Source organism: Lissotriton vulgaris, chromosome 8, assembly GCF_964263255.1.
Source record: "Lissotriton vulgaris chromosome 8, aLisVul1.2, whole genome shotgun sequence".
NCBI lineage: Eukaryota > Metazoa > Chordata > Amphibia > Caudata > Salamandridae > Lissotriton > Lissotriton vulgaris.
In genome coordinates, this window is record NC_141696.1 from 152,671,384 (window position 1) to 152,699,059 (window position 27,676).

At 43.3% G+C, this 27,676-nt stretch overlaps 24 non-coding genes across 24 annotated transcripts; all 24 read left to right on the plus strand.

Moving 5' to 3' along the window:
* Positions 1 to 527: 527 nt before the first annotated feature.
* On the plus strand, positions 528 to 610 carry TRNAL-CAG (transfer RNA leucine (anticodon CAG)). Its single transcript has one exon. It is a non-coding gene; the product is annotated as a tRNA-Leu (tRNA).
* A 1,300-nt stretch (positions 611 to 1,910) lies between these two features.
* TRNAL-UAG (transfer RNA leucine (anticodon UAG)) lies at positions 1,911 to 1,993 on the plus strand. Its single transcript has one exon. It is a non-coding gene; the product is annotated as a tRNA-Leu (tRNA).
* Positions 1,994 to 2,624: 631 nt separating this feature from the next.
* Positions 2,625 to 2,707, plus strand: TRNAL-CAG (transfer RNA leucine (anticodon CAG)). Its single transcript has one exon. It is a non-coding gene; the product is annotated as a tRNA-Leu (tRNA).
* A 192-nt stretch (positions 2,708 to 2,899) lies between these two features.
* On the plus strand, positions 2,900 to 2,982 carry TRNAL-AAG (transfer RNA leucine (anticodon AAG)). Its single transcript has one exon. It is a non-coding gene; the product is annotated as a tRNA-Leu (tRNA).
* A 1,010-nt stretch (positions 2,983 to 3,992) lies between these two features.
* On the plus strand, positions 3,993 to 4,075 carry TRNAL-UAG (transfer RNA leucine (anticodon UAG)). The gene has a single exon. It is a non-coding gene; the product is annotated as a tRNA-Leu (tRNA).
* Positions 4,076 to 4,982: 907 nt separating this feature from the next.
* TRNAL-AAG (transfer RNA leucine (anticodon AAG)) lies at positions 4,983 to 5,065 on the plus strand. Its single transcript has one exon. It is a non-coding gene; the product is annotated as a tRNA-Leu (tRNA).
* A 1,025-nt stretch (positions 5,066 to 6,090) lies between these two features.
* Positions 6,091 to 6,173, plus strand: TRNAL-UAG (transfer RNA leucine (anticodon UAG)). The gene has a single exon. It is a non-coding gene; the product is annotated as a tRNA-Leu (tRNA).
* A 632-nt stretch (positions 6,174 to 6,805) lies between these two features.
* TRNAL-CAG (transfer RNA leucine (anticodon CAG)) lies at positions 6,806 to 6,888 on the plus strand. The gene has a single exon. It is a non-coding gene; the product is annotated as a tRNA-Leu (tRNA).
* A 193-nt stretch (positions 6,889 to 7,081) lies between these two features.
* TRNAL-UAA (transfer RNA leucine (anticodon UAA)) lies at positions 7,082 to 7,164 on the plus strand. The gene has a single exon. It is a non-coding gene; the product is annotated as a tRNA-Leu (tRNA).
* Positions 7,165 to 7,795: 631 nt separating this feature from the next.
* Positions 7,796 to 7,878, plus strand: TRNAL-CAG (transfer RNA leucine (anticodon CAG)). The gene has a single exon. It is a non-coding gene; the product is annotated as a tRNA-Leu (tRNA).
* A 192-nt stretch (positions 7,879 to 8,070) lies between these two features.
* Positions 8,071 to 8,153, plus strand: TRNAL-AAG (transfer RNA leucine (anticodon AAG)). The gene has a single exon. It is a non-coding gene; the product is annotated as a tRNA-Leu (tRNA).
* Positions 8,154 to 9,163: 1,010 nt separating this feature from the next.
* TRNAL-UAG (transfer RNA leucine (anticodon UAG)) lies at positions 9,164 to 9,246 on the plus strand. Its single transcript has one exon. It is a non-coding gene; the product is annotated as a tRNA-Leu (tRNA).
* A 907-nt stretch (positions 9,247 to 10,153) lies between these two features.
* On the plus strand, positions 10,154 to 10,236 carry TRNAL-AAG (transfer RNA leucine (anticodon AAG)). The gene has a single exon. It is a non-coding gene; the product is annotated as a tRNA-Leu (tRNA).
* A 1,025-nt stretch (positions 10,237 to 11,261) lies between these two features.
* On the plus strand, positions 11,262 to 11,344 carry TRNAL-UAG (transfer RNA leucine (anticodon UAG)). The gene has a single exon. It is a non-coding gene; the product is annotated as a tRNA-Leu (tRNA).
* A 632-nt stretch (positions 11,345 to 11,976) lies between these two features.
* Positions 11,977 to 12,059, plus strand: TRNAL-CAG (transfer RNA leucine (anticodon CAG)). Its single transcript has one exon. It is a non-coding gene; the product is annotated as a tRNA-Leu (tRNA).
* Positions 12,060 to 12,252: 193 nt separating this feature from the next.
* On the plus strand, positions 12,253 to 12,335 carry TRNAL-UAA (transfer RNA leucine (anticodon UAA)). Its single transcript has one exon. It is a non-coding gene; the product is annotated as a tRNA-Leu (tRNA).
* Positions 12,336 to 12,966: 631 nt separating this feature from the next.
* On the plus strand, positions 12,967 to 13,049 carry TRNAL-CAG (transfer RNA leucine (anticodon CAG)). The gene has a single exon. It is a non-coding gene; the product is annotated as a tRNA-Leu (tRNA).
* A 195-nt stretch (positions 13,050 to 13,244) lies between these two features.
* TRNAL-AAG (transfer RNA leucine (anticodon AAG)) lies at positions 13,245 to 13,327 on the plus strand. Its single transcript has one exon. It is a non-coding gene; the product is annotated as a tRNA-Leu (tRNA).
* A 1,739-nt stretch (positions 13,328 to 15,066) lies between these two features.
* TRNAL-CAG (transfer RNA leucine (anticodon CAG)) lies at positions 15,067 to 15,149 on the plus strand. Its single transcript has one exon. It is a non-coding gene; the product is annotated as a tRNA-Leu (tRNA).
* A 191-nt stretch (positions 15,150 to 15,340) lies between these two features.
* TRNAL-AAG (transfer RNA leucine (anticodon AAG)) lies at positions 15,341 to 15,424 on the plus strand. Its single transcript has one exon. It is a non-coding gene; the product is annotated as a tRNA-Leu (tRNA).
* A 1,026-nt stretch (positions 15,425 to 16,450) lies between these two features.
* On the plus strand, positions 16,451 to 16,533 carry TRNAL-UAG (transfer RNA leucine (anticodon UAG)). The gene has a single exon. It is a non-coding gene; the product is annotated as a tRNA-Leu (tRNA).
* Positions 16,534 to 19,536: 3,003 nt separating this feature from the next.
* Positions 19,537 to 19,619, plus strand: TRNAL-AAG (transfer RNA leucine (anticodon AAG)). Its single transcript has one exon. It is a non-coding gene; the product is annotated as a tRNA-Leu (tRNA).
* A 6,923-nt stretch (positions 19,620 to 26,542) lies between these two features.
* Positions 26,543 to 26,625, plus strand: TRNAL-UAG (transfer RNA leucine (anticodon UAG)). The gene has a single exon. It is a non-coding gene; the product is annotated as a tRNA-Leu (tRNA).
* A 907-nt stretch (positions 26,626 to 27,532) lies between these two features.
* TRNAL-AAG (transfer RNA leucine (anticodon AAG)) lies at positions 27,533 to 27,615 on the plus strand. The gene has a single exon. It is a non-coding gene; the product is annotated as a tRNA-Leu (tRNA).
* Positions 27,616 to 27,676: the final 61 nt, after the last annotated feature.

The following is a 27,676-nucleotide window of genomic DNA, read 5'->3' on the forward strand; positions in this document are numbered from 1 at the left end:
GCTGGGGTTTCTCATATATTTCGGTTGTATAAAGTCTTGCTGACAAAGTGCAGTCCTTACTATATGAGCATGGGACCCATGTAAGAGCTCATCTGGAAGAGTCATGCTCTTGTATGCCCTGGCCAGACAGTTCATGCGAATATGGAAGAATGCCTAGCATCTGGTAGACAGTTGGACTCCAGCACACTTACGGCAATTTCCTCAGGGCTGTGATCAGGGGCTGCTTAGATTTGCGTATTCCACCCTATGTTGTGACATTGAAATTCCTTGTTGAATTTGCTTTAGCTAGCCAAGAGGTGGCTGTTGACTCAATTTCAAAGCAGCTTTGGGCCGTTCAAGTGGCTGGTGAATAGCACTTCTCTTTGTACGCCTTAAAGGTCTAAAGAGTTCTTCATAGGTACTGCTCTCTATGGATTGTTCAAAGATCTGTTGGAAGTACTTATAATAGGATAAATAAATTGAGGGAAAGCCTTTTCGGTACCCCACTTGCATGGCTGTCTGGCCTGTGGAAGGTTCCACAAATGCAAGTCAGGATGGCCGAGTGGTCTAAGGCGCTGCGTTCAGGTCGCAGTCTCTTCTGGAGGCGTGGGTTCAAATCCCACTTCTGACAATTGTGTGTTTACTCTACTTTTTTCTTGAGACAGAAAAAATCAGATCATTTCCCTCACATGGGCTTATATGGTTGTCTACTTGGAAAAGTGCAGTGAGTTTTTTTCTTGCTCTAGCCACTCATGGCCTAAGATGTGTGCTTTTTTTGGTTCACAATATCTTTCCCTCTCTGTAGATGATAAAGCAATATGTGGTCAGGATGGCCAAGTGGTCTAAGGCGCTGCGTTAAGGCCGCAGTCTCTCCAGGAGGCGTGGGTTCCAATCCCACTTCTGACAAAGCTTTAAGTCCATTTTGTCTCTGAGTTCTTTTAGAATCTCAGCTAAAAATTGGCTGTGCATATAATATCTGAATAAGTAACAAACTTCAGTTTCAACTGCAAATTAATTTGCCCAATTCTGTCTTCAAGCTCGTATAATATTCTTCTAGCACTCGTGGTGTTTTATGTGTTTTTTGGGGGGTGCTTAAAAAGTCCCTTTTATTAATGAAATGGGTTACATTCAGTCTTGTGATATTTTTGGTTTCTAATAAGTAGATTGTTAATTTTATGTAACCTCATTTTCTAATGCTCCATTCAAGAGAAGTTTCCACTATGAAATGCAGAGCAAGGGGAAAGAGCACAAGTGATAGAGCGAGTGAGTGAGAAGGGGTGTTGAGAAGGGAGAGAATGAAACAAAGACAGAGTGAGTGAACGGCAGGTAGGCCTAGAAGAGGAGACTAGAAGTGAAGGCGACATACTTTTCCCTGCTTTTGACCTTCCACCCAGCCCAAACCGACCACAAACGTACCATCTATGCAACGTTGGTATCGCAGAAATTCACGCCTCAGCCAGTGAGGGTGAGTCCCAGGCCAGGGGCTAGAGAGCAAAAGACTGCATGTGCTCAGACGTTCCCTGCTAGGGACAGTTGATCTGAAACAAGGTCTGCTCTCTTGTATCCAGCAAGGATCTAGAAATCCTGCATGAATCTGCAAGGCACATTGACAGCATACATTTGCATAATATGCCCCACCTTCTGCCTTCCTACTTCCTGTGCAGTAGTTGTTTATGTAGAGAGAGAGGTCGCAGGCAAGGTAATTTTGTGAGTAGGATACAGGACCCTAAATAGCTGGTGAGAGGAATGAGGTATTCTAAAAGCATAAAAATTGTACACCTGTGAAATGAAATGCTTTCACATGTGATCTTCTGTGTTTATTGTCCTGTGCATAAAGTTGCACCTTGTGTTTGAAGGTTTAAATTATTTCAGGCTTGCATGGAGGCAGAAATTTCTCAGTGACTTTTATACATTTCTTAAGACTCTGCACTGTCAGGATGGCCGAGTGGTCTAAGGCGCTGTGTTTAGGCCGCAGTCTCCTCTGGAGGCGTGGGTTCGAATCCCACTTCTGACATGACTTTTGGAGATATAATCTCCTTTTTCAGGTTAACATCTGATGGAAGTTGCATCTGTTGGTCTTCACCTGGGATGTGATTCCGTCCTCATCTAGTCAAGAGAGCTGGGGTTTCTCATATATTTCGGTTGTATAAAGTCTTGCTGACAAAGTGCAGTCCTTACTATATGAGCATGGGACCCATGTAAGAGCTCATCTGGAAGAGTCATGCTCTTGTATGCCCTGGCCAGACAGTTCATGCGAATATGGAAGAATGCCTAGCATCTGGTAGACAGTTGGACTCCAGCACACTTACGGCAATTTCCTCAGGGCTGTGATCAGGGGCTGCTTAGATTTGCGTATTCCACCCTATGTTGTGACATTGAAATTCCTTGTTGAATTTGCTTTAGCTAGCCAAGAGGTGGCTGTTGACTCAATTTCAAAGCAGCTTTGGGCCGTTCAAGTGGCTGGTGAATAGCACTTCTCTTTGTACGCCTTAAAGGTCTAAAGAGTTCTTCATAGGTACTGCTCTCTATGGATTGTTCAAAGATCTGTTGGAAGTACTTATAATAGGATAAATAAATTGAGGGAAAGCCTTTTCGGTACCCCACTTGCATGGCTGTCTGGCCTGTGGAAGGTTCCACAAATGCAAGTCAGGATGGCCGAGTGGTCTAAGGCGCTGTGTTCAGGTCGCAGTCTCTTCTGGAGGTGTGGGTTCAAATCCCACTTCTGACAATTGTGTGTTTACTCTACTTTTTTCTTGAGAGAGAAAAAATCAGATCATTTCCCTCACATGGGCTTATATGGTTGTCTACTTGGAAAAGTGCAGTGAGTTTTTTTCTTGCTCTAGCCACTCATGACCTAAGATGTGTGCTTTTTTTGGTTCACAATATCTTTCCCTCTCTGTAGATGATCAAGCAGCATGTGGTCAGGATGGCCGAGTGGTCTAAGACACTGCGTTAAGGCCGCAGTCTCTCCTGGAGGCGTGGGTTCGAATCCCACTTCTGACAAAACTTTAAGTCCATTTTGTCTCTGAGTTCTTTTAGAATCTCAGCTAAAAATTGGCAGTGCATATAATATCTGAAAAAATAACAAACTTCAGTGTCAACTGCAAATTAATTTGCCCAATTCTGTCTTCAAGCTCGTATAATATTCTTCTAGCACTCGTGGTGTTGTATGTGTTTTTTGGGGAGTGCTTAAAAAGTCCCTTTTATTAATGAGATGGGTTACATTCAGTCTTGTGAAATTTTTGGTTTCCAATAAGTAGATTGTTAATTTTATGTAACCTCATTTTCTAATGCTCCATTCAAGAGATGTTTCCACTATGAAATGCAGAGCAACGGGAAAGAGCAAGTGAGTTAGAAGGGGTGTTGAGGAAGGAGAGAATGAAACAAAGACAGAGTGAGTGAACGATAGGTAGGCCTAGAAGAGGGGACTAGAAGTGAAGGCGACATACTTTTCCCTGCTTTTGACCTCCCACCCATCCCAAACCGACCACAAACGTACCATCTATGCAACGTTGGTATGCAGAAATTCACACCTCAGCCAGTGAGGGTGAGTCCCAGGCCAGGGGCTAGAGAGCAAAAGACTGCATGTGCTCAGACGTTCCCTGCTAGGGACAGTTGATCTGAAACAAGGTCTGCTCTCTTGTATCCAGCAAGGATCTAGAAATCCTGCATGAATCTGCAAGGCACATTGACAGCATACATTTGGATAATCTGCCCCACCTTCTGCCTTCCTACTTCCTGTGCAGTAGTTGTTTGTGTAGAGAGAGAGGTCGCAGGCAAGGTAATTTTGTGAGTAGGATACAGGACCCTAAATAGCTGGTGAGAGGTATGAGGTATTCTAAAAGCATAGAAATTGTACACCTGTGAAATGAAATGCTTTCACGTGTGATCTTCTGTGTTTATTGTCCTGTGCATAAAGTTGCACCTCGTGTTTGAAGGTTTAAATTATTTCAGGCTTGCATGGCGGCAGAAATTTCTGAGTGACATTTATACATTTCTTAAGACTCTGCACTGTCAGGATGGCCGAGTGGTCTAAGGTGCTGTGTTTAGGCCGCAGTCTCCTCTGGAGGCGTGGGTTCGAATCCCACTTCTGACATGACTTTTGGAGATATAATCTCCTTTTTCAGGTTAACATCTGATGGAAGTTGCATCTGTTGGTCATCACCTGGGATGTGATTCCGACCTCATCTAGTCAAGAGAGCTGGGGTTTCTCATATATTTCGGTTGTATAAAGTCTTGCTGACAAAGTGCAGTCCTTACTATATGAGCATAGGACCCATGTAAGAGCTCATCTGGAAGAGTCATGCTCTTGTATGCCCTGGCCAGACAGGCCATGCAAATATGAAAAAATGCCTAGCATCTGGTAGACAGTTGGACTCCAGCACACTTACGGCAATTTCCTCAGGGCTGTGATCAGGGGCTGCTTAGATTTGCGTATTCCACCCTATGTTGTGACATTGAAATTCCTTGTTGAATTTGCTTTAGCTAGCCAAGAGGTGGCTGTTGACTCAATTTCAAAGCAGCTTTAGGCCGTTCAAGTGGCTGGTGAATAGCACTTTCTCTTTGTACGCCTTAAAGGTCTAAAGAGTTGTTCATAGGTACTGCTCTCTATGGATTGTTCAAAGATCTGTTGGAAGTACTTATGATAGGATAAATAAATTGAGGGAATGCCTTTTCGGTACCCCACTTGCATGGCTGTCTGGCCTGTGGAAGGTGCCACAAATGCAAGTCAGGATGGCCGAGTGGTCTAAGGCGCTGTGTTCAGGTCGCAGTCTCTTCTGGAGACGTGGGTTTGAATCCCACTTCTGACAATTGGGTGTTTAATCTACTTTTTTCTTGAGACAGAAAAAATCAGATCATTTCCCTCACATGGGCTTATATGGTTGTCTACTTGGAAAAGTGCAGTGAGTTTTTTTCTTGCTCTAGCCACTCATGGCCTAAGATGTGTGCTTTTTTTGGTTCACAATATCTTTCCCTCTCTGTAGATGATCAAGCAACATGTGGTCAGGATGGCCAAGTGGTCTAAGGCGCTGCGTTAAGGCCGCAGTCTCTCCAGGAGGCGTGGGTTCGAATCCCGCTTCTGACAAAGCTTTAAGTCCATTTTGTCTCTGAGTTCTTTTAGAATCTCAGCTAAAAATTGGCAGTGCATATAATATCTGAATAAGTAACAAACTTCAGTTTCAACTGCAAATTAATTTGCCCAATTCTGTCTTCAAGCTCGTATAATATTCTTCTAGCACTCGTGGTGTTTTATGTGTTTTTTGGGGGGTGCTTAAAAAGTCCCTTTTATTAATGAAATGGGTTACATTCAGTCTTGTGATATTTTTGGTTTCTAATAAGTAGATTGTTAATTTTATGTAACCTCATTTTCTAATGCTCCATTCAAGAGAAGTTTCCACTATGAAATGCAGAGCAAGGGGAAAGAGCACAAGTGATAGAGCGAGTGAGTGAGAAGGGGTATTGAGAAGGGAGAGAATGAAACAAAGACAGAGTGAGTGAACGGCAGGTAGGCCTAGAAGAGGAGACTAGAAGTGAAGGCGACATACTTTTCCCTGCTTTTGACCTTCCACCCATCCCAAACCGACCACAAACGTACCATCTATGCAACGTTGGTATCGCAGAAATTCACGCCTCAGCCAGTGAGGGTGAGTCCCAGGCCAGGGGCTAGAGAGCAAAAGACTGCATGTGCTCAGACGTTCCCTGCTAGGGACAGTTGATCTGAAACAAGGTCTGCTCTCTTGTATCCAGCAAGGATCTAGAAATCCTGCATGAATCTGCAAGGCACATTGACAGCATACATTTGCATAATATGCCCCACCTTCTGCCTTCCTACTTCCTGTGCAGTAGTTGTTTATGTAGAGAGAGAGGTCGCAGGCAAGGTAATTTTGTGAGTAGGATACAGGACCCTAAATAGCTGGTGAGAGGTATGAGGTATTCTAAAAGCATAAAAATTGTACACCTGTGAAATGAAATGCTTTCACATGTGATCTTCTGTGTTTATTGTCCTGTGCATAAAGTTGCACCTTGTGTTTGAAGGTTTAAATTATTTCAGGCTTGCATGGAGGCAGAAATTTCTGAGTGACTTTTATACATTTCTTAAGACTCTGCACTGTCAGGATGGCCGAGTGGTCTAAGGCGCTGTGTTTAGGCCGCAGTCTCCTCTGGAGGCGTGGGTTCGAATCCCACTTCTGACATGACTTTTGGAGATATAATCTCCTTTTTCAGGTTAACATCTGATGGAAGTTGCATCTGTTGGTCTTCACCTGGGATGTGATTCCGTCCTCATCTAGTCAAGAGAGCTGGGGTTTCTCATATATTTCGGTTGTATAAAGTCTTGCTGACAAAGTGCAGTCCTTACTATATGAGCATAGGACCCATGTAAGAGCTCATCTGGAAGAGTCATGCTCTTGTATGCCCTGGCCAGACAGGCCATGCAAATATGGAAGAATGCCTAGCATCTGGTAGACAGTTGGACTCCAGCACACTTACGGCAATTTCCTAAGGGCTGTGATCAGGGGCTGCTTAGATTTGCGTATTCCACCCTGTGTTGTGACATTGAAATTCCTTGTTGAATTTGCTTTAGCTAGCCAAGAGGTGGCTGTTGACTCAATTTCAAAGCTGCTTTGGGCCGTTCAAGTGGCTGGTTAATAGCACTTTCTCTTTGTACGCCTTAAAGGTCTAAAGAGTTCTTCATAGGTACTGCTCTCTATGGATTGTTCAAAGATCTGTTGGAAGTACTTATAATAGGATAAATAAATTGAGGGCATGCCTTTTCGGTACCCCACTTGCATGGCTGTCTGGCCTGTGGAAGGTTCAACAAATGCAAGTCAGGATGGCCGAGTGGTCTAAGGCACTGCGTTCAGGTCGCAGTCTCTTCTGGAGACGTGGGTTCAAATCCCACTTCTGACAATTGTGTATTTACTCTACTTTTTTCTTGAGAGACAAAAAAATCAGATCATTTCCCTCACATGGGCCTATATGGTTGTCTACTTGGAAAAGTGCAGTGAGTTTTTTTCTTGCTCTAGCCACTCATGTCCTAAGATGTGTGCTTGTTTTGGTTCACAATATCTTTCCCTCTCTGTAGATGATCAAGCAACATGTGGTCAGGATGGCCAAGTGGTCTAAGGTGCTGTGTTTAAGCCGCAGTCTCCTATGGAGTCGTGGGTTCGAATCCCACTTCTGACATGACTTTTGGAGATATAATCTCCTTTTTCAGGTTAACATCTGATGGAAGTTGCATCTGTTGGTCTTCACCTGGGATGTGATTCCGTCCTCATCTAGTCAAGAGAGCTGGGGTTTCTCATATATTTCGGTTGTATAAAGTCTTGCTGACAAAGTGCAGTCCTTACTATATGAGCATGGGACCCATGTAAGAGCTCATCTGGAAGAGTCATGCTCTTGTATGCCCTGGCCAGACAGTTCATGCGAATATGGAAGAATGCCTAGCATCTGGTAGACAGTTGGACTCCAGCACACTTACGGCAATTTCCTCAGGGCTGTGATCAGGGGCTGCTTAGATTTGCGTATTCCACCCTATGTTGTGACATTGAAATTCCTTGTTGAATTTGCTTTAGCTAGCCAAGAGGTGGCTGTTGACTCAATTTCAAAGCAGCTTTGGGCCGTTCAAGTGGCTGGTGAATAGCACTTCTCTTTGTACGCCTTAAAGGTCTAATGAGTTCTTCATAGGTACTGCTCTCTATGGATTGTTCAAAGATCTGTTGGAAGTACTTATAATAGGATAAATAAATTGAGGGAAAGCCTTTTCGGTACCCCACTTGCATGGCTGTCTGGCCTGTGGAAGGTTCCACAAATGCAAGTCAGGATGGCCGAGTGGTCTAAGGCGCTGTGTTCAGGTCGCAGTCTCTTCTGGAGGTGTGGGTTCAAATCCCACTTCTGACAATTGTGTGTTTACTCTACTTTTTTCTTGAGAGAGAAAAAATCAGATCATTTCCCTCACATGGGCTTATATGGTTGTCTACTTGGAAAAGTGCAGTGAGTTTTTTTCTTGCTCTAGCCACTCATGACCTAAGATGTGTGCTTTTTTTGGTTCACAATATCTTTCCCTCTCTGTAGATGATCAAGCAGCATGTGGTCAGGATGGCCGAGTGGTCTAAGACACTGCGTTAAGGCCGCAGTCTCTCCTGGAGGCGTGGGTTCGAATCCCACTTCTGACAAAACTTTAAGTCCATTTTGTCTCTGAGTTCTTTTAGAATCTCAGCTAAAAATTGGCAGTGCATATAATATCTGAAAAAATAACAAACTTCAGTGTCAACTGCAAATTAATTTGCCCAATTTTGTCTTCAAGCTCGTATAATATTCTTCTAGCACTCGTGGTGTTGTATGTGTTTTTTGGGGAGTGCTTAAAAAGTCCCTTTTATTAATGAGATGGGTTACATTCAGTCTTGTGAAATTTTTGGTTTCCAATAAGTAGATTGTTAATTTTATGTAACCTCATTTTCTAATGCTCCATTCAAGAGATGTTTCCACTATGAAATGCAGAGCAACGGGAAAGAGCAAGTGAGTTAGAAGGGGTGTTGAGGAAGGAGAGAATGAAACAAAGACAGAGTGAGTGAACGATAGGTAGGCCTAGAAGAGGGGACTAGAAGTGAAGGCGACATACTTTTCCCTGCTTTTGACCTCCCACCCATCCCAAACCGACCACAAACGTACCATCTATGCAACGTTGGTATGCAGAAATTCACACCTCAGCCAGTGAGGGTGAGTCCCAGGCCAGGGGCTAGAGAGCAAAAGACTGCATGTGCTCAGACGTTCCCTGCTAGGGACAGTTGATCTGAAACAAGGTCTGCTCTCTTGTATCCAGCAAGGATCTAGAAATCCTGCATGAATCTGCAAGGCACATTGACAGCATACATTTGGATAATCTGCCCCACCTTCTGCCTTCCTACTTCCTGTGCAGTAGTTGTTTGTGTAGAGAGAGAGGTCGCAGGCAAGGTAATTTTGTGAGTAGGATACAGGACCCTAAATAGCTGGTGAGAGGTATGAGGTATTCTAAAAGCATAGAAATTGTACACCTGTGAAATGAAATGCTTTCACGTGTGATCTTCTGTGTTTATTGTCCTGTGCATAAAGTTGCACCTCGTGTTTGAAGGTTTAAATTATTTCAGGCTTGCATGGCGGCAGAAATTTCTGAGTGACATTTATACATTTCTTAAGACTCTGCACTGTCAGGATGGCCGAGTGGTCTAAGGTGCTGTGTTTAGGCCGCAGTCTCCTCTGGAGGCGTGGGTTCGAATCCCACTTCTGACATGACTTTTGGAGATATAATCTCCTTTTTCAGGTTAACATCTGATGGAAGTTGCATCTGTTGGTCATCACCTGGGATGTGATTCCGACCTCATCTAGTCAAGAGAGCTGGGGTTTCTCATATATTTCGGTTGTATAAAGTCTTGCTGACAAAGTGCAGTCCTTACTATATGAGCATAGGACCCATGTAAGAGCTCATCTGGAAGAGTCATGCTCTTGTATGCCCTGGCCAGACAGGCCATGCAAATATGAAAAAATGCCTAGCATCTGGTAGACAGTTGGACTCCAGCACACTTACGGCAATTTCCTCAGGGCTGTGATCAGGGGCTGCTTAGATTTGCGTATTCCACCCTATGTTGTGACATTGAAATTCCTTGTTGAATTTGCTTTAGCTAGCCAAGAGGTGGCTGTTGACTCAATTTCAAAGCAGCTTTAGGCCGTTCAAGTGGCTGGTGAATAGCACTTTCTCTTTGTACGCCTTAAAGGTCTAAAGAGTTGTTCATAGGTACTGCTCTCTATGGATTGTTCAAAGATCTGTTGGAAGTACTTATGATAGGATAAATAAATTGAGGGAATGCCTTTTCGGTACCCCACTTGCATGGCTGTCTGGCCTGTGGAAGGTGCCACAAATGCAAGTCAGGATGGCCGAGTGGTCTAAGGCGCTGTGTTCAGGTCGCAGTCTCTTCTGGAGACGTGGGTTTGAATCCCACTTCTGACAATTGGGTGTTTAATCTACTTTTTTCTTGAGACAGAAAAAATCAGATCATTTCCCTCACATGGGCTTATATGGTTGTCTACTTGGAAAAGTGCAGTGAGTTTTTTTCTTGCTCTAGCCACTCATGGCCTAAGATGTGTGCTTTTTTTGGTTCACAATATCTTTCCCTCTCTGTAGATGATCAAGCAACATGTGGTCAGGATGGCCAAGTGGTCTAAGGCGCTGCGTTAAGGCCGCAGTCTCTCCAGGAGGCGTGGGTTCGAATCCCACTTCTGACAAAGCTTTAAGTCCATTTTGTCTCTGAGTTCTTTTAGAATCTCAGCTAAAAATTGGCAGTGCATATAATATCTGAATAAGTAACAAACTTCAGTTTCAACTGCAAATTAATTTGCCCAATTCTGTCTTCAAGCTCGTATAATATTCTTCTAGCACTCGTGGTGTTTTATGTGTTTTTTGGGGGGTGCTTAAAAAGTCCCTTTTATTAATGAAATGGGTTACATTCAGTCTTGTGATATTTTTGGTTTCTAATAAGTAGATTGTTAATTTTATGTAACCTCATTTTCTAATGCTCCATTCAAGAGAAGTTTCCACTATGAAATGCAGAGCAAGGGGAAAGAGCACAAGTGATAGAGCGAGTGAGTGAGAAGGGGTATTGAGAAGGGAGAGAATGAAACAAAGACAGAGTGAGTGAACGGCAGGTAGGCCTAGAAGAGGAGACTAGAAGTGAAGGCGACATACTTTTCCCTGCTTTTGACCTTCCACCCATCCCAAACCGACCACAAACGTACCATCTATGCAACGTTGGTATCGCAGAAATTCACGCCTCAGCCAGTGAGGGTGAGTCCCAGGCCAGGGGCTAGAGAGCAAAAGACTGCATGTGCTCAGACGTTCCCTGCTAGGGACAGTTGATCTGAAACAAGGTCTGCTCTCTTGTATCCAGCAAGGATCTAGAAATCCTGCATGAATCTGCAAGGCACATTGACAGCATACATTTGCATAATATGCCCCACCTTCTGCCTTCCTACTTCCTGTGCAGTAGTTGTTTATGTAGAGAGAGAGGTCGCAGGCAAGGTAATTTTGTGAGTAGGATACAGGACCCTAAATAGCTGGTGAGAGGTATGAGGTATTCTAAAAGCATAAAAATTGTACACCTGTGAAATGAAATGCTTTCACATGTGATCTTCTGTGTTTATTGTCCTGTGCATAAAGTTGCACCTTGTGTTTGAAGGTTTAAATTATTTCAGGCTTGCATGGAGGCAGAAATTTCTGAGTGACTTTTATACATTTCTTAAGACTCTGCACTGTCAGGATGGCCGAGTGGTCTAAGGCGCTGTGTTTAGGCCGCAGTCTCCTCTGGAGGCGTGGGTTCGAATCCCACTTCTGACATGACTTTTGGAGATATAATCTCCTTTTTCAGGTTAACATCTGATGGAAGTTGCATCTGTTGGTCTTCACCTGGGATGTGATTCCGTCCTCATCTAGTCAAGAGAGCTGGGGTTTCTCATATATTTCGGTTGTATAAAGTCTTGCTGACAAAGTGCAGTCCTTACTATATGAGCATAGGACCCATGTAAGAGCTCATCTGGAAGAGTCATGCTCTTGTATGCCCTGGCCAGACAGGCCATGCAAATATGGAAGAATGCCTAGCATCTGGTAGACAGTTGGACTCCAGCACACTTACGGCAATTTCCTAAGGGCTGTGATCAGGGGCTGCTTAGATTTGCGTATTCCACCCTGTGTTGTGACATTGAAATTCCTTGTTGAATTTGCTTTAGCTAGCCAAGAGGTGGCTGTTGACTCAATTTCAAAGCTGCTTTGGGCCGTTCAAGTGGCTGGTTAATAGCACTTTCTCTTTGTACGCCTTAAAGGTCTAAAGAGTTCTTCATAGGTACTGCTCTCTATGGATTGTTCAAAGATCTGTTGGAAGTACTTATAATAGGATAAATAAATTGAGGGCATGCCTTTTCGGTACCCCACTTGCATGGCTGTCTGGCCTGTGGAAGGTTCAACAAATGCAAGTCAGGATGGCCGAGTGGTCTAAGGCACTGCGTTCAGGTCGCAGTCTCTTCTGGAGACGTGGGTTCAAATCCCACTTCTGACAATTGTGTATTTACTCTACTTTTTTCTTGAGAGACAAAAAAATCAGATCATTTCCCTCACATGGGCCTATATGGTTGTCTACTTGGAAAAGTGCAGTGAGTTTTTTTCTTGCTCTAGCCACTCATGTCCTAAGATGTGTGCTTGTTTTGGTTCACAATATCTTTCCCTCTCTGTAGATGATCAAGCAACATGTGGTCAGGATGGCCAAGTGGTCTAAGGTGCTGTGTTTAAGCCGCAGTCTCCTATGGAGTCGTGGGTTCGAATCCCACTTCTGACATGACTTTTGGAGATATAATCTCCTTTTTCAGGTTAACATCTGATGGAAGTTGCATCTGTTGGTCTTCACCTGGGATGTGATTCCGTCCTCATCTAGTCAAGAGAGCTGGGGTTTCTCATATATTTCGGTTGTATAAAGTCTTGCTGACAAAGTGCAGTCCTTACTATATGAGCATGGGACCCATGTAAGAGCTCATCTGGAAGAGTCATGCTCTTGTATGCCCTGGCCAGACAGTTCATGCGAATATGGAAGAATGCCTAGCATCTGGTAGACAGTTGGACTCCAGCACACTTACGGCAATTTCCTCAGGGCTGTGATCAGGGGCTGCTTAGATTTGCGTATTCCACCCTATGTTGTGACATTGAAATTCCTTGTTGAATTTGCTTTAGCTAGCCAAGAGGTGGCTGTTGACTCAATTTCAAAGCAGCTTTGGGCCGTTCAAGTGGCTGGTGAATAGCACTTCTCTTTGTACGCCTTAAAGGTCTAATGAGTTCTTCATAGGTACTGCTCTCTATGGATTGTTCAAAGATCTGTTGGAAGTACTTATAATAGGATAAATAAATTGAGGGAAAGCCTTTTCGGTACCCCACTTGCATGGCTGTCTGGCCTGTGGAAGGTTCCACAAATGCAAGTCAGGATGGCCGAGTGGTCTAAGGCGCTGTGTTCAGGTCGCAGTCTCTTCTGGAGGTGTGGGTTCAAATCCCACTTCTGACAATTGTGTGTTTACTCTACTTTTTTCTTGAGAGAGAAAAAATCAGATCATTTCCCTCACATGGGCTTATATGGTTGTCTACTTGGAAAAGTGCTGTGAGTTTTTTTCTTGCTCTAGCCACTCATGACCTAAGATGTGTGCTTTTTTTTTTGGTTCACAATATCTTTCCCTCTCTGTAGATGATCGAGCAACAAGTGGTCAGGATGGCTGAGTGGTCTAAGGTGCTGCGTTAAGGCCGCAGTCTCTCCTGGAGGCGTGGGTTCGAATCCCACTTCTGACAAAACTATAAGTCCATTTTGTCTCTGAGTTCTTTTAGAATCTCAGCTAAAAATTGGCAGTGCATATAATATCTGAATAAGTAACAAACTTCAGTTTCAACTGCAAATTAATTTGCCCAATTCTGTCTTCAAGCTCGTATAATATTCTTCTCGCACTCGTGGTGTTTTATGTGTTTTTTGGGGGGTGCTTAAAAAGTCCCTTTTATTAATGAAATGGGTTACATTCAGTCTTGTGATATTTTTGGTTTCCAATAAGTAGATTGTTAATTTTATGTAACCTCATTTTCTAATGCTCCATTCAAGAGATGTTTCCACTATGAAATGCAGAGCAAGGGGAAAGAGCACAAGTGATAGAGCGAGTGAGTGAAAAGGGGTGTTGAGGAAGGAGAGAATGAAACAAAGACAGAGTGAGTGAACGGCAGGTAGGCCTAGAAGAGGAGACTAAAAGTGAAGGCGACATACTTTTCCCTGCTTTTGACCTCCCACCCATCCCAAACCGACCACAAATGTACCATCTATGCAACGTTGGTATGCAGAAATTCACGCCTCAGCCAGTGAGGGTGAGTCCCAGGCCAGGGGCTAGAGAGCAAAAGACTGCATGTGCTCAGACGTTCCGTGCTAGGGACAGTTGATCTGAAACAAGGTCTGCTCTCTTGTATCCAGCAAGGATCTAGAAATCCTGCATGAATCTGCAAGGCACAATGACAGCATACATTTGCATAATATGCCCCACCTTCTGCCTTCCTACTTCCTGTGCAGTAGTTGTTTGTGTAGAGAGAGAGGTCGCAGGCAAGGTAATTTTGTGAGTAGGATACAGGACCCTAAATAGCTGGTGAGAGGTATGAGGTATTCTAAAAGCATAAAAATTGTACACCTGTGAAATGAAATGCTTTCACATGTGATCTTCTGTGTTTATTGTCCTGTGCATAAAGTTGCACCTTGTGTTTGAAGGTTTAAATTATTTCAGGCTTGCATGGAGGCAGAAATTTCTGAGTGACTTTTATACATTTCTTAAGACTCTGCACTGTCAGGATGGCCGAGCGATCTAAGGCGCTGTGTTTAGGCTGCAGTCTCCTCTGGAGGCGTGGGTTCGAATCCCACTTCTGACATGACTTTTGGAGATATAATCTCCTTTTTCAGGTTAACATCTGATGGAAGTTGCATCTGTTGGTCTTCACCTGGGATGTGATTCCGTCCTCATCTAGTCAAGAGAGCTGGGGTTTCTCATATATTTCGGTTGTATAAAGTCTTGCTGACAAAGTGCAGTCCTTACTATATGAGCATAGGACCCATGTAAGAGCTCATCTGGAAGAGTCATGCTCTTGTATGCCCTGGCCAGACAGGCCATGCAAATATGGAAGAATGCCTAGCATCTGGTAGACAGTTGGACTCCAGCACACTTACGGCAATTTCCTCAGGGCTGTGATCAGGGGCTGCTTAGATTTGCGTATTCCACCCTATGTTGTGACATTGAAATTCCTTGTTGAATTTGCTTTAGCTAGCCAAGAGGTGGCTGTTGACTCAATTTCAAAGCAGCTTTGGGCCGTTCAAGTGGCTGGTTAATAGCACTTTCTCTTTGTACGCCTTAAAGGTCTAAAGAGTTCTTCATAGGTACTGCTCTCTATGGATTGTTCAAAGATCTGTTGGAAGTACTTATAATAGGATAAATAAATTGAGGGCATGCCTTTTCGGTACCCCACTTGCATGGCTGTCTGGCCTGTGGAAGGTTCCACAAATGCAAGTCAGGATGGCCGAGTGGTCTAAGGCGCTGCGTTCAGGTCGCAGTCTCTTCTGGAGGCGTGGGTTCAAATCCCACTTCTGACAATTGTGTGTTTACTCTACTTTTTTCTTGAGAGAGAAAAAATCAGATCATTTCCCTCACATGGGCTTATATGGTTGTCTACTTGGAAAAGTGCAGTGAGTTTTTTTCTTGCTCTAGCCACTCATGGCCTAAGATGTGTGCTTTTTTTGGTTCACAATATCTTTCCCTCTCTGTTGATGATCAAGCAAAATGTGTTCAGGATGGCCGAGTGGTCTAAGGCGCTGCGTTAAGGCCGCAGTCTCTCCTGGAGGCGTGGGTTCGAATCCCACTTCTGACAAAACTTTAAGTCCATTTTGTCTCTGAGTTCTTTTAGAATCTCAGCTAAAAATTGGCAGTGCATATAATATCTGAATAAGTAACAAACTTCAGTTTCAACTGCAAATGAATTTGCCCAATTCTGTCTTCAAGCTCGTATAATATTCTTCTAGCACTCGTGGTGTTTTATGTGTTTTTTGGGGGGTGCTTAAAAAGTCCCTTTTATTAATGAAATGGGTTACATTCAGTCTTGTGATATTTTTGGTTTCTAATAAGTAGATTGTTAATTTTATGTAACCTCATTTTTTCTAATGCTCCATTCAAGAGATGTTTCCACTATGAAATGCAGAGCAAGGGGAAAGAGCACAAGTGATAGAGCGAGTGAGTGAGAAGGGGTGTTGAGGAAGGAGAGAATGAAACAAAGACAGAGTGAGTGAACGGCAGGTAGGCCTAGAAGAGGAGACTAGAAGTGAAGGCGACATACTTTTCCCTGCTTTTGACCTCCCACCCATCCCAAACCGACCACAAACGTACCATCTATGCAACGTTGGTATGCAGAAATTCACGCCTCAGCCAGTGAGGGTGAGTCCAAGGCCAGGGGCTAGAGAGCAAAAGACTGCATGTGCTCAGACGTTCCCTGCTAGGGACAGTTGATCTGAAACAAGGTCTGCTCTCTTGTATCCAGCAAGGATCTAGAAATCCTGCATGAATCTGCAAGGCACAATGACAGCATACATTTGCATAATATGCCCCACCTTCTGCCTTCCTACTTCCTGTGCAGTAGTTGTTTGTGTAGAGAGAGAGGTCGCAGGCAAGGTAATTTTGTGAGTAGGATACAGGACCCTAAATAGCTGGTGAGAGGTATGAGGTATTCTAAAAGCATAAAAATTGTACACCTGTGAAATGAAATGCTTTCACATGTGATCTTCTGTGTTTATTGTCCTGTGCATAAAGTTGCACCTTGTGTTTGAAGGTTTAAATTATTTCAGGCTTGCATGGAGGCAGAAATTTCTGAGTGACTTTTATACATTTCTTAAGACTCTGCACTGTCTGGATGGCCGAGTGGTCTAAGGCGCTGTGTTTAGGCCGCAGTCTCCTCTGGAGGCGTGGGTTCGAATCCCACTTCTGACATGACTTTTGGAGATATAATCTCCTTTTTCAGGTTAACATCTGATGGAAGTTGCATCTGTTGGTCTTCACCTGGGATGTGATTCCGTCCTCATCTAGTCAAGAGAGCTGGAGTTTCTCATATATTTCGGTTGTATAAAGTCTTGCTGACAAAGTGCAGTCCTTACTATATGAGCATAGGACCCATGTAAGAGCTCATCTGGAAGAGTCATGCTCTTGTATGCCCTGGCCAGACAGGCCATGCAAATATGGAAGAATGCCTAGCATCTGGTAGACAGTTGGACTCCAGCACACTTACGGCAATTTCCTCAGGGCTGTGATCAGGGGCTGCTTAGATTTGCGTATTCCACCCTATGTTGTGACATTGAAATTCCTTGTTGAATTTGCTTTAGCTAGCCAAGAGGTGGCTGTTGACTCAATTTCAAAGCAGCTTTGGGCCGTTCAAGTGGCTGGTTAATAGCACTTTCTCTTTGTACGCCTTAAAGGTCTAAAGAGTTCTTCATAGGTACTGCTCTCTATGGATTGTTCAAAGATCTGTTGGAAGTACTTATAATAGGATAAATAAATTGAGGGCATGCCTTTTCGGTACCCCACTTGCATGGCTGCCTGGCCTGTGGAAGGTTCCACAAATGCAAGTCAGGATGTCCGAGTGGTCTAAGGCGCTGCGTTCAGGTCGCAGTCTCTTCTCGAGGCGTGGGTTCAAATCCCACTTCTGACAATTGTGTGTTTACTCTACTTTTTTCTTGAGAGAGAAAAAATCAGATCATTTCCCTCACATGGGCTTATATGGTTGTCTACTTGGAAAAGTGCAGTGAGTTTTTTTCTTGCTCTAGCCACTCATGGCCTAAGATGTGTGCTTTTATTGGTTCACAATATCTTTCCCTCTCTGTTGATGATCAAGCAACATGTTTTCAGGATGGCCGAGTGGTCTAAGGCGCTGCGTTAAGGCCGCAGTCTCTCCTGCAGGTGTGGGTTCGAATCCCACTTCTGACAAACCTTTAAGTCCATTTTGTCTCTGAGTTCTTTTAGAATCTCAGCTAAAAATTGGCAGTGCATATAATATCTGAATAAATAACAAACTTCAGTTTCAACTGCAAATTAATTTGCCCAATTCTGTCTTCAAGCTCGTATAATATTCTTCTAGCACTCGTGGTGTTGTATGTGTTTTTTGGGGAGTGCTTAAAAAGTCCCTTTTATTAATGAGATGGGTTACATTCAGTCTTGTGATATTTTTGGTTTCCAATAAGTAGATTGTTAATTTTATGTAACCTCATTTTCTAATGCTCCATTCAAGAGATGTTTCCACTATGAAATGCAGAGCAAGGGGAAAGAGCACAAGTGATAGAGCGAGTGAGTGAGAAGGGGTGTTGAGGAAGGAGAGAATGAAACAAAGACAGAGTGAGTGAACGGCAGGTAGGCCTAGAAGAGGAGACTAGAAGTGAAGGCGACATACTTTTCCCTGCTTTTGACCTCCCACCCATCCCAAACCGACCACAAACGTACCATCTATGCAACGTTGGTATCGCAGAAATTCACGCCTCAGCCAGTGAGGGTGAGTCCCAGGCCAGGGGCTAGAGAGCAAAAGACTGCATGTGCTCAGACGTTCCCTGCTAGGGACAGTTGATCTGAAACAAGGTCTGCTCTCTTGTATCCAGCAAGGATCTAGAAATCCTGCATGAATCTGCAAGGCACAATGACAGCATACATTTGCATAATATGCCCCACCTTCTGCCTTCCTACTTCCTGTGCAGTAGTTGTTTGTGTAGAGAGAGAGGTCGCAGGCAAGGTAATTTTGTGAGTAGGATAGAGGACCCTAAATAGCTGGTGAGAGGTATGAGGTATTCTAAAAGCATAAAAATTGTACACCTGTGAAATGAAATGCTTTCACATGTGATCTTCTGTGTTTATTGTCCTGTGCATAAAGTTGCACCTTGTGTTTGAAGGTTTTAATTATTTCAGGCTTGCATGGAGGCAGAAATTTCTGAGTGACTTTTATACATTTCTTAAGACTCTGCACTGTCTGGATGGCTGAGTGGTCTAAGGCGCTGTGTTTAGGCCGCAGTCTCCTCTGGAGGCGTGGGTTCAAATCCCACTTCTGACATGACTTTTGGAGATATAATCTCCTTTTTCAGGTTAACATCTGATGGAAGTTGCATCTGTTGGTCTTCACCTGGGATGTGATTCCGTCCTCATCTAGTCAAGAGAGCTGGGTTTCTCATATATTTCGGTTGTATAAAGTCTTGCTGACAAAGTGCAGTCCTTACTATATGAGCATAGGACCCATGTAAGAGCTCATCTGGAAGAGTCATGCTCTTGTATGCCCTGGCCAGACAGGCCATGCAAATATGGAAGAATGCCTAGCATCTGGTAGACAGTTGGACTCCAGCACACTTACGGCAATTTCCTCAGGGCTGTGATCAGGGGCTGCTTAGATTTGCGTATTCCACCCTATGTTGTGACATTGAAATTCCTTGTTGAATTTGCTTTAGCTAGCCAAGAGGTGGCTGTTGACTCAATTTCAAAGCAGCTTTGGGCCGTTCAAGTGGCTGGTTAATAGCACTTTCTCTTTGTACGCCTTAAAGGTCTAAAGAGTTCTTCATAGGTACTGCTCTCTATGGATTGTTCAAAGATCTGTTGGAAGTACTTACAATAGGATAAATAAATTGAGGGCATGCCTTTTCGGTACCCCACTTGCATGGCTGTCTGGCCTGTGGAAGGTTCAACAAATGCAAGTCAGGATGGCCGAGTGGTCTAAGGCGCTGCGTTCAGGTCAAAGTCTCTTCTCGAGGCGTGGGTTCAAATCCCACTTCTGACAATTGTGTGTTTCCTCTACTTTTTTCTTGAGAGAGAATAAATCAGATCATTTCCCTCACATGGGCTCATATGGTTGTCTACTTGGAAAAGTGCAGTGAGTTTTTTTCTTGCTCTAGCCACTCATGACCTAAGATGTGTGCTTTTTTGGTTCACAATATCTTTCCCTCTCTGTAGATGATCACGCAACATGTGGTCAGGATGGCCGAGTGGTCTAAGGCGCTGTGTTAAGGCCGCAGTCTCTCCTGGAGACGTGGGTTCGAATCCCACTTCTGACAAAACTTTAAGTCCATTTTGTCTCTGAGTTCTTTTAGAATCTCAGCTAAAAATTGGCAGTGCATATAATATCCGAATAAGTAACAAACTTCAGTTTCAACTGCAAATGAATTTGCCCAATTCTGTCTTCAAGCTCGTATAATATTCTTCTCGCACTCGTGGTGTTTTATGTGTTTTTTGGGGGGTGCTTAAAAAGTCCCTTTTATTAATGAAATGGGTTACATTCAGTCTTGTTATATTTTTAGTTTCCAATAAGTAGATTGTTAATTTTATGTAACCTCATTTTCTAATGCTCCATTCAAGAGATGTTTCCACTATGAAATGCAGAGCAAGGGGAAAGAGCACAAGTGATAGAGCGAGTGAGTGAGAAGGGGTGTTGAGGAAGGAGAGAATGAAACAAAGACAGAGTGAGTGAACCGCAGGTAGGCCTAGAAGAGGAGACTAGAAGTGAAGGCAACATACTTTTCCCTGCTTTTGACCTCCCACCCATCCCAAACCGACCACAAACGTACCATCTATGCAACGTTAGTATGCAGAAATTCACGCCTCAGCCAGTGAGGGTGAGTCCCAGGCCAGGGGCTAGAGAGCAAAAGACTGCATGTGCTCAGACGTTCCCTGCTAGGGACAGTTGATCTGAAACAAGGTCTGCTCTCTTGTATCCAGCAAGGATCTAGAAATCCTGCATGAATCTGCAAGGCACAATGACAGCATACATTTGCATAATATGCCCCACCTTCTGCCTTCCTACTTCCTGTGCAGTAGTTGTTTGTGTAGAGAGAGAGGTCGCAGGCAAGGAATTTTTTTTATTTTTTTTTAAAAATATTTTTATTAAATTTTGTCCCAGAAATTTTTCCACACATTCCAACGTATGTTTACAGCACATTCCAATTTCTCAGGTGGTTATATATATATATACATTTCATTGTTTGTACACTTTTCATATCACAAGCAGCTGTAATGAGAAAGTTTGCCCCCCAACCAACAAACAACCCTCTGGAACAGATCGCACTTTCTTCAATTAAACTGAATTTATCCTGCTAGCTTTCCACGTCGTGATGGGTTGCCATATTATTTTACCTAATGCCTTAGCCCTTCTACCTTTCCTATCGTATATTGCCTTTTCTAAATTATAAATAGTGAGAAGGCTGGCAATCCAATCTGAAAATAGTGGGGGAGCCTTATTCAGCCAATTCCTTGCTATACAGATACGGAATACTGCGATTGAAACAAAAATAAATTCTACTGGCATAGCTTCTGTCATATTTACCACCCCTAAGATGATTAGTTCATCTGCAAGCTTAATCTTAATCCTAAGTGTTTTATCAAAAAATTCTTCAATCGCCATTTTCAAAGTAAATAGTTGAGGGCACTGTGAAAACATATGTACAATATCTGCTCCACTCGCACTACATCGCGGGCAGGTTATTCCTGTTGTCCCACCCCACTGGGCGATTCTGGCCGGTGTGTGATACAGTGAGAATATTGTTTTGAAATGTTGTGACTGGAGGGTTGCCGAACATAGCACTGTTCTACCCAGATCCAATGACTCTTGAAAAGTTTCTGAGCCTGACCCCAATTTTTCCATCCATTTCTGTGAAAATTTAGCCCTTTCATCTGACTTGGTTCCTTTCAATTCTGCATAAAGATATCTTATTGTGCATTTGGTAGTTGTTTCTATATAATCCATAATTTTGCATTGTCCCAACCCGGCCGGGCCACCTTGTTTTTGTGTTAGAAAACTCCTTACTTGTAAATATTTGTAAAAACTATTGTGCTCTAATCCAAACTTTGCTTTGAGTGCTCCAAACTGCAGGATATTACCCTGCATATCCAGTAAGTTCCCTATTTGCACTATGCCTTTATTATACCAATCATACATAGTGGCATCCTTAAAGATCTCCCTCGGCAGTGAGCTATTTGTGTATAATCTTGTATAATTATTAAATCTGCCTAGCCCAAATTTTTTAGCCACTCCTTTCCACACCCTATATACTGCTTTCAGTGTCTTAAATCTCGTATGTTTAAAATACGTGAGTTCAGTTGTATTTAAAAACCCATTCTCAACTTCCTCTCCCAATAATAAGGCATAAACATTAGGTAAGCCTGCCTCACTGCCCATTGGATGTTCCAAACCTCCCCCGCCTATTAACACCCTACTATATTGCAATACAGTAGCCCAGTAATAAAGCCTAAAATCCGGTGCTCCCCAACCCCCTTTTTCTCTATCTACCGTTAAGTGTCTATATGCTCTTCTTGTTTTCCCTTTAACCCAAATGAATTTATTCAGAATCAATTCTAGCTTACTAAACCAAACATTTTCAAAAAATAGGGGTATGGATCTAAATAGGTACAAAACTTTGGGGAATGTTATCATTTTAATGACGTTGATTCGGCCCATTAAAGTCAGATGTAAATTGTTCATTCTTTCTGTGTTTGTTTTAATTTTTTCCAGCAGTGGGCTCATATTGATTTCTACTAATCTATCTAATTCGGTTGTAATCTTCACCCCTAAATATGTAACTTCAGGTGTCATTCTTGTATCATGGTAGTTTACCCAATTATTTTTTATTATTTGTGTTTTTCCTTTATTTAGTGAATAGCCTGAAAATGTGCCGAAAAGTGCAGCCTCTTGTTCAATTTCTATGATAGCTGACCCTGGATCTGGTGTGACCACTGCCACGTCGTCTGCATATGCAAGTGTCTTATATGCATGGCCATGTAGAACAATCGGGAGGATGTTTGGGTTTCCTTCTAGTCTTCGCAGAAAAGAATCTAGATAAAGGGTGAATAGCAGTGGTGAGGCCGGGCAGCCCTGTCTTGTGCCCCGCTTTATATGTATATCCTCTGTATACCCTCTATTAATCCTCACCTTAGCTGTTGGGGGTGCATATAACGCCTTTATAGCCTTTATATACCCTATACCTATCCCAAACCACTCCAAGGCTTTCCACAGATAGCACCAGGAGACCCTGTCAAAGGCCTTCTCTGCATCCAAGAAGATAGCCGAGGCAGGGTCTCCTGCAGCTCCCGTAACATCCAATATGGTAACCATTCTCCTTGTGTGTTCCGTGGTCCCTTTACCCGGTATAAAACCGTGTTGTGTTGTATATACCAGCCCCTCAATTACCCTGCTAAGCCTTTGTGAAAGAGCCTTGGAATATATTTTTGCATCCGCGTTCATGAGCGTAATTGGCCTATAAGAACCAGGATCCAAATGCGGTTTATTCTTTTTCAAAATAACTACAATACTTGCACCGGCCCATGATTGTGGTGTATTTTCCCCTGTCTGTGCCTGCCTTGAAATTTCTAACATATCTATCCCCAGTGTGTCCCAAAACGTCCTATAAAATTCTGCCGGTATCTGGTCAGGTCCCGCAGCCTTTCCCGAGGGAAGTTTCCATACTGCATTATGTATTTCGCCCAGAGTTAATGGCGACTCCAGGGTCTCTTTATCTTCCAGGGTCAATTCCTTATGGGGGATACCGGCCAAGTAATCCTCTATTTCCTCTTCGTTACTTCTCACATCCTGGTCATACAGTTCTGAGTAAAACTCTCTGAACACCTCCCTCACGTCTTCCACCTTAGTTACAACCTTTCCCCCTTTATTCTTGATTTCTTTGATTTCCCCGGCTGCCAGGTCTTGTCTAGTACGTACTGCTAGCATATGTCCAACCCTCTCGTTAAATTCATAGCACTTTTCCTTTTTTGCTAGGTAATTAACTGCTGCTTTATTAGCCAATCTTTCCCCAGTCTCTGCCTTCTTCAGTTCTATTTCTAATAAGACCTGCTCGAGAGGTTCTTGATTCATAACCAACTGGATAAGCTGTTGTTCTAAATTCCTTAAGTCCTGCAGCCTACTAGTTAACTCCCTTTTCTCCTTTTTACTCCTATATAAAGTATAAGCCAGTGTTTCCCCCCTTATCCTTGCTTTGAATGCATCCCAGACCATGCCTGTAGTTGCCGTGCCTCTGTTGACCTCCCAGAACTGTGTGATCCATGCTTCATTCTACTGACATAGTCGTCTTCTTTAAGTAGGCCTCTTTCAAATGTCCAATAATAATCTTTGTGACTAGTGCTACGGTTCTGAGAGATAGTCAGCACCAATGGATTGTGATCTGAGGTAGCATTCTATTTTTACTTCTGATACTAAGGGGCTGGAGACTAAGAAGTAATCCAATCTGGCTATACTTTTGTGAGGGGCAGAATAGAAAGTACTACCTGTCCCCGTAGGATTATACGCCAACCAGACATCTACTAACGCATTATTATTCATTAGACTAACAATGGCCTTTCTTGTTCTCTTCTTGCGTTCTCCCTTCGTCCCCCCTCCCATCATACCCAGCCCTGTTAACCCATTGATATTAAAGTCTCCACACACAATTATTGGTTCTGGCCATAATGACAGTTCTGTATCTAAATAATCAAATAAATCAGGTTCATCTTCGTTCGAGCCATATACCGAAACAATTGTGTAACAACATCCGGCTATTTCTCCTTCTATCATCACCCATCTACCATCAACGTCCTCCTTCTTTCTCTTTACTTCCATCAATCCCTTTTTTGCCAGTAAGGCCACTCCTTTTGTTTTAGTATCTTGCTGCGTGTGTGCTAGTACTTCAAACCCTAACTGATCCATAAGATACCTATCCTTCCCCCTCACATGTGTTTCCTGTAGACATATAATATCCAGTTTTAATAATCTACACATAGCCGCTACTTTCTGCCTTTTACCACCGTCATTTAGACCACAGATATTAACCGTAGCAATTCTTAATGCCATCTGCTTTTATAGAAAAATCCAAAAACAAATTCCTCTCGATTTTTTACTGCCACCTTTGTGCGTCTACATAACTTTTTATTTTGTGCTGAACCAACCCTTTGCTCTTTACCACCACCATGGCGTGGGTTTGAATCCCACATCTGACATGACTTTTGGAGATATAATCTCCTTTATCAGGTTAACATCTGATGGAAGTTGCATCTGTTGGTCTTCACCTGGGACGTGATTCCGTCCTCATCTAGTCAAGAGAGCAGGGGTTTCTCATATATTTCGGTTGTATAAAGTCTTGCTGACAAAGTGCAGTCCTTACTATATGAGCATAGGACCCATGTAAGAGCTCATCTGGAAGAGTTATGCTCTTGTATGCCCTGGCCAGACAGGCCATGCAAATATGGAAGAATGCCTATCATCTGGTAGACAGTTGGACTCCAGCACACTTACGGCAATTTCCTCAGGGCTGTGATCAGGGGCTGCTTAGATTTGCGTATTCCACCCTATGTTGTGACATTGAAATTCCTTGTTGAATTTGCGTTAGCTAGCCAAGAGGTGGCTGTTGACTCAATTTCAAAGCAGCTTTGGGCCGTTCAAGTGGCTGGTGAATAGCACTTTCTCTTTGTACGCCTTAAAGGTCTAAAGAGTTCTTCATAGGTACTGCTCTCTATGGATTGTTCAAAGATCTGTTGGAAGTACTTATAATAGGATAAATAAATTGGGGCATGCCTTTTCGGTACCCCACTTGCATGGCTGTCTGGCCTGTGGAAGGTTCCACAAATGCAAGTCAGGATGGCCGAGTGGTCTGAGGCGCTGCATTCAGGTCGCAGTCTCTGCTGGAGGCGTGGGTTCAAATCCCACTTCTGACAATTGTGTGTTTACTCTACTTTTTTCTTGAGAGAGAAAAAATCAGATCATTTCCCTCACATGGGCTTATATGGTTGTCTACTTGGAAAAGTGCAGTGAGTTTTTTTCTTGCTCTAGCCACTCATGACCTAAGATGTGTGCTTTTTTTGGTTCACAATATCTTTTCCTCTCTGTAGATGATCCAGCAACATGTGGTCAGGATGGCTGAGTAGTCTAAGGCGCTATGTTAAGGCCGCAGTATCTCCTGGAGGCGTGGGTTCGAATCCCACTTCTGACAAAACTTTAAGTCCATTTTGTCTCTGAGTTCTTTTAGAATCTCAGCTAAAAATTGGCAGTGCATATAATATCTGAATAAATAACAAACTTCAGTTTCAACTGCAAATTAATTTGCCCAATTCTGTCTTCAAGCTCGTATAATATTCTTCTAGCACTCGTGGTGTTGTATGTGTTTTTTGGGGAGTGCTTAAAAAGTCCCTTTTATTAATGAGATGGGTTACATTCAGTCTTGTGATATTTTTGGTTTCCAATAAGTAGATTGTTAATTTTATGTAACCTCATTTTCTAATGCTCCATTCAAGAGATGTTTCCACTATGAAATGCAGAGCAACGGGAAAGAGCAAGTGAGTTAGAAGGGGTGTTGAGGAAGGAGAGAATGAAACAAAGACAGAGTGAGTGAACGATAGGTAGGCCTAGAAGAGGGGACTAGAAGTGAAGGCGACATACTTTTCCCTGCTTTTGACCTCCCACCCATCCCAAACCGACCACAAACGTACCATCTATGCAACGTTGGTATGCAGAAATTCACACCTCAGCCAGTGAGGGTGAGTCCCAGGCCAGGGGCTAGAGAGCAAAAGACTGCATGTGCTCAGACGTTCCCTGCTAGGGACAGTTGATCTGAAACAAGCTCTGCTCTCTTGTATCCAGCAAGGATCTAGAAATCCTGCATGAATCTGCAAGGCACATTGACAGCATACATTTGGATAATCTGCCCCACCTTCTGCCTTCCTACTTCCTGTGCAGTAGTTGTTTGTGTAGAGAGAGAGGTCGCAGGCAAGGTAATTTTGTGAGTAGGATAGAGGACCCTAAACAGCTGGTGAGAGGTATGAGGTATTCTAAAAGCATAGAAATTGTACACCTGTGAAATGAAATGCTTTCACGTGTGATCTTCTGTGTTTATTGTCCTGTGCATAAAGTTGCACCTTGTGTTTGAAGGTTTAAATTATTTTAGGCTTGCATGGAGGCAGAAATTTCTGAGTGACTTTTATACATTTCTTAGGACTCTGCACTGTCAGGATGGCCGAGTGGTCTAAGGTGCTGTGTTTAGGCCGCAGTCTCCTCTGGAGGCGTGGGTTCGAATCCCACTTCTGACATGACTTTTGGAGATATAATCTCCTTTTTCAGGTTAACATCTGATGGAAGTTGCATCTGTTGGTCTTCACCTGGGATGTGATTCCGTCCTCATCTAGTCAAGAGAGCTGGGGTTTCTCATATATTTCGGTTGTATAAAGTCTTGCTGACAAAGTGCAGTCCTTACTATATGAGCATAGGACCCATGTAAGAGCTCGTCTGGAAGAGTCATGCTCTTGTATGCCCTGGCCAGACAGGCCATGCAAATATGAAAAAATGCCTAGCCTCTGGTAGACAGTTGGACTCCAGCACACTTACGGCAATTTCCTCAGGGCTGTGATCAGGGGCTGCTTAGATTTGCGTATTCCACCCTATGTTGTGACATTGAAATTCCTTGTTGAATTTTCTTTAGCTAGCCAAGAGGTGGCTGTTGACTCAATTTCAAAGCAGCTTTGGGCCGTTCAAGTGGCTGGTGAATAGCACTTTCTCTTTGTACGCCTTAAAGGTCTAAAGAGTTGTTCATAGGTACTGCTCTCTATGGATTGTTCAAAGATCTGTTGGAAGTACTTATGATAGGATAAATAAATTGAGGGAATGCCTTTTCGGTACCCCACTTGCATGGCTGTCTGGCCTGTGGAAGGTGCCACAAATGCAAGTCAGGATGGCCGAGTGGTCTAAGGCGCTGTGTTCAGGTCGCAGTCTCTTCTGGAGACGTGGGTTTGAATCCCACTTCTGACAATTGTGTGTTTACTCTACTTTTTTCTTGAGACAGAAAAAATCAGATCATTTCCCTCACATGGGCTTATATGGTTGTCTACTTGGAAAAGTGCTGTGAGTTTTTTTCTTGCTCTAGCCACTCATGACCTAAGATGTGTGCTTTTTTTGGTTCACAATATCTTTCCCTCTCTGTAGATGATAAAGCAACAAGTGGTCAGGATGGCTGAGTGGTCTAAGGCGCTGCGTTAAGGCCGCAGTCTCTCCTGGAGGCGTGGGTTCGAATCCCACTTCTGACAAAACTTTAAGTCCATTTTGTCTCTGAGTTCTTTTAGAATCTCAGCTAAAAATTGGCAGTGC